The sequence below is a fragment of the Nannospalax galili genome, unplaced genomic scaffold, assembly GCF_000622305.1.
Source record: "Nannospalax galili isolate Female #2095 unplaced genomic scaffold, S.galili_v1.0 scaffold3643, whole genome shotgun sequence".
In the NCBI taxonomy this organism is placed as follows: domain Eukaryota; kingdom Metazoa; phylum Chordata; class Mammalia; order Rodentia; family Spalacidae; genus Nannospalax; species Nannospalax galili.
The window spans coordinates 31,884-36,390 of NW_008348665.1; the positions used below are offsets into that span (position 1 = coordinate 31,884).

A 4,507-nucleotide genomic window follows, 5' to 3' on the forward strand; every position below is an offset into this window, starting at 1 on the left:
TCAAGGTACCGGCGGGGCACAGGAGGCCGGAGTAGGCCGATGGAGGCGCGCGGGAGCCGCCCAAGTCCCCGGGAAGTGCGGGTCCTGGTCCGTAGAAGGTGGACTTGGACTGGGTAAAATCTGGGTCCGGAGGGCCGACCTCCAGAAGTGTGCCCGGGGTGGCCTTCCATGGGGGAGGGGGGGGCGAGCAGAGCGTACTAAGGGCTTTTCAACGTCCCAATTTCCGTTCCCAAGGGCCACCCAGCCTGACAAGCAGAGGACCGGGAGGGCCAGGTGTGCGCACTGCCGGGCCAGATAAGGATGCCCAGGGCTGGGGAGTGGGCGCCTGAACTCAGCTGCATTTCCGAGACCAAGCCTCTGCCCTACCTTGAGTCTGTCCTGGGGATGCATGGAGACCCGTGGACCCGTTGTTTAGAGCTATTAAAGGGACAAGCCCCCAGCAGGGACATGACAGCTAGGAAGGTGACAGGCAGGGCCAAGATTTGGGAGCCGTGTCCAGTACCAAAGAGGCGAATTTCGGGAGGTCACAGCAGCCTGAGCAGGTCCGGAAGCCAAGCATCCATTCTCAGGCTGGCCTTGGAGTAAATGGGGGACCGTTGGCGGTTTGTCACCGCGCCCCCGTGTGGTAGCGAGCAGCATTCGCAGGTGCGCTGGCCAGACCTCAGATGACCCTGCTTGGGGGCAGAGGAAGGTCAGCCAATCCCGCTAGGCCTAGATTTGGGAGCGATGTGGAGGGAGAATGAAGCTTCGAGGGGAGTGTAGAGTTTGTGCATGCTCCCAGGTGAGTGGTGGTGGCTCGGCAGAAAAGGAAAGGAGTTGGGTGCGGTGTTGCACACAGGATGATCTGAAGTTCTCAACCTTCAGCGACATAGTGAGTTCAAGACCAGCCTGAGCAACTTAACAAGAGCCTATCTTAAAACAAAAATAGGTAGACAGATAGATGATAGGTAGATGATAGACAGACAGACAGATAGATAGATAGCGTTAAGGGTATAGCTCGCAGCAGAGTGCTTGCCAATACCTAATACAAGGTCCTGACTGGCTCATACCACCACCGTTTCTGTCCACTGAACAGCCCCTGTTCCTGGCTGGAGAGTGTTAGTAATCTCGTTATCCCAGACCCCACATCCACTCTGTCCTACAGCCTCCATCCCCATCTGATGTGCCTAGTCCTCCTGTAATCAGTTGTGGGACACAAGCAGCTCATCAAGGCCCTGGTCCCAGGACTGACTGACCACTCTTACTTTGGACTGGTGGTCAATGACCAGCAGAGGACACTGCCTGTTTACACCTTCCCTGGGAAAGTCTACACTAACACTATTCAGTATAGTAGCCACAGGCCACATGAGTCTGTTCACTACAGAAGCTGTGTATGTGTGTGTGTCTGTGTGTGTGACAGAAGAGGGTGTTGGGTGTCTTCTCTAGCATTCAGTACCTATTCCTTTGAGACACAGTTTCTCCCTGAACCAAGGACTCACATTTTTCTGTGAGGCTGAAGCTAGCAGGCCCCATGAATGGGGTGCCCAGTTTGGTAGGGGGATTCTGGGATCTGAATTCCAGTCCTCACAACAGTGCAGTTAATGCTCATAACTGCTAGCCCTCTCTCCAGCTCGACAGTTTTTTAAGACAATGATATTTTATGTGCTCTTGGAAGACAAGAAAACAACCTCAGTTGCCTTCTACTGTTTGAGACAGGGGCTCTCACTGATCTGGGACTTCACCAAGTAGCCTAGGATAGCTGGCCAGTAAGTTTCCAGGGATTTGCCTGTCTCCACTTCCCATATCACCATCACTGGAATTTCAAGTGCATGCCACAGCACCCAGCACCCCAGAAGTTAAGTCATTGATACGGTATTTTGTGTGTGAATGCCCATGCATCTTTATGTGGGTTCTCAGGATCAAATTCAGGTCTTTATGCTTGTAAGACAAGCACTTTGCCAACTGACTCACTCCACAGCACTGGTATTTTATATAGACTGCCTGTTAAAATATTTTTGATATGTTAGATAAATTATGTTAAAACGACTTTCACCTGTGTCTTTTTATTACTCTGTAATGTGTCCTCTGGAAACATCTGAATTGCTTCTAAGCCTCAAATGCTTCCCTTGAGCAGTGGTAACAGAGACAGCGAACCCGAGTCCGGCCCTTAGGCCAGAGCATCCAAATCACCCAGGAGCTTGAACAGCAAACCTCAGCCAAGCCCAGACCTCCTCCTGACTTAAATCCTGCCACTTCTGGGGTGTTTCTGCAGACAAACTGCCAGGAAAGATGTGCTACATTGGTTTCCTAGCAGGGATTGTTGAGGAGATGCAGCAGAGGGGGCCCTAGAGTAGCTGCCCTTGCTTGGGTTGTGGACTGGGGAAGGACGGGGACGCGAAAGGTGCTGGGAAGTGGGCCTCGGTTCACAAATTCTTTGGAGTTTGTAGCCAGTTTGTAGCCACCATGAGGATGGAGGGAAGGATAGTGATGTTAGGGGGGCTGGGGGGCCCATCAGGATGAAGTGAGCCGACACACCTGAGGCACATGGTATGCAGCAAGTATTATGTAAAGTCTGATTCTTTGCAGGGAAGCAGGTAAGAGGCTGGATGCCCAGCAGGAAAACTAGAGTTCTTAGACATGGGGAGCCTAGAGGGGCTCAGTTTCTTGTTTTTAGAATTTCTTCCTGTGTCAGCCCAATGCCAGTCCCTCCTCACCCAAGCCTGCTCAGTTGGCAATTATCGGCATGGATGCCACTAAATTGGTACTGGGCTTTCTGCCCGGAAGATACCTAGCACATATTGGTTGCATTTGTAATGTTACCTTATTTTTTTTGTCCAGTAAGCTTGATTACCTCCATTTTCCAAAGAGGCTCTGAGAAGTAACAACCCTAAGGCCACACAGCCAGGATTGAAACCTCTCCTATAATCTCCTTCAAGTCATATGTCCCAGTCCAACAAAGTTAAGGGTTAAACACAGGTATCTTGGGAGCTGGAGGTGGCCTATATCCTCCATGACTTCAGTATGGATGCAATGGCCAGAGCTGCCAGAAACAGAGGGGAATAAGTGGCCACCCAGGGGCCTTGTCTGGTCCAGCTGAAGGCAACTGATATGGTAACCAACTTAGGAAAACTTTCTTGACCAGTCTGGAGCCCCAAGGGCACCTGCTCAGCACACCAATTCCAAATTTCCTCCTCTGGGTTATGCCACCTCCTGTGTCAACAACCAGAATAAACGCAATGTAGCCGACCTAAGCCTCCTCCCTGAACTGCATCACAAGATGCACCCAATCCCAGGGCCCAAGGACACGGGCTCCCCTGCCCCCTAGTCTTGTGGTTGGCAGCTGCACCACTTTGCTCTTTATTTCATTGTCACAGCAGTTCAGCAAATCCTTTTATTTCAGCTTCCAAAGTTTCACTTTAGCAAGAATAGCCCTCAAGTTTCCTCCACACAGTACTCCCCTCTTCTGCAGTGGAAAGGGGCAGATGCCACACAGCCTGGGCTCCACCAGTTCCTCTGCTTAGTGTACAACCCAGGCCTGGTCAGCTCAGCACTCAGTGCAGACATGGCCTTTTCCTGCAAAGGCTGGTCTAGGAGCCTCACCAGACCCCTGGCCACTCCTGCCTGACACAGGCCACATCCTGTCCTCCCTGCCCAGGGACTCATCTGCTTCCCTATTCACACCCCCATTTGAGGCTGTGTGCAGCTGTCCTAAACTCCCCACCTGGAATCAGGCACAAGGTCACGGGTGAAGCCCTCCATAAGCAAGGGACCTTCTTCCTGTGGAGCAGGAGGGAAGTTGCAGGTCCCACCCCTATTCTCTGCAACTCCTCACCTTGCACCCCAGTTTCCAGGTAAAAGGTGGGAGAGAGGGATTATAAAACAGTCACGTTGTTAGCACAGCCATGATGACAGAGTTAGCAGTCTTGCTGGTTCCACAAACTAGTCCCTGGAAGAATCTTAGGGTCCCCTGGGATTTCAGGGCATGGGTGGTGATGGAGGCTACAGAAAATGAAAGTAGAGCACCCCCACCGGCTTTCACGGAAGCCCAGAGGCTGGAAAGGCCGAATGTGGAGTCTGAGGGAGCTTCCAGTCCCAGGAACAGGAGGAAGTCAGACTTCAGGGATGGAGAGAGCCCAGCAGTTCTCCCAGGATGCCTGCAGGGCTCTGCAGGTGGCCTCAGAGGCTTACCTTCCTTCGACAGGGGTGCTTGATTTGATTCCTCTCCACAGCCGCACAGGTCCCCTGAACTCGTCCCAATGAGCTGCTTCCCCTTAGACTGCCACCTTCCTGTTCTGAGGTGCCTGGGACTGCCGGGCCACTAGTCCACACTCTTTGGGCACGTTTCTCAGGCCACGCCCCTCAGGCCATGCTCTGGCTAGTCTGGCACCTGTCATTCTGCCCTAGCAGGTAGGCCTAACCCTATCCTCAGTCTGACGCTGTGCATCTGTAAAGGTAGTCAGGGGATCCCCCTGCTGCTCCTGAAGAATGACTGTCCTGTGGCTTCGGGTCCGCCCCACCCCCACCCCCA

General features: G+C 52.9%; 1 pseudogene; it reads right to left on the bottom strand.

The window, feature by feature from the left end:
- LOC103744198 overlaps positions 1-4,507 on the bottom strand; it is a 34,701-nt pseudogene continuing 30,194 nt past the window's right edge.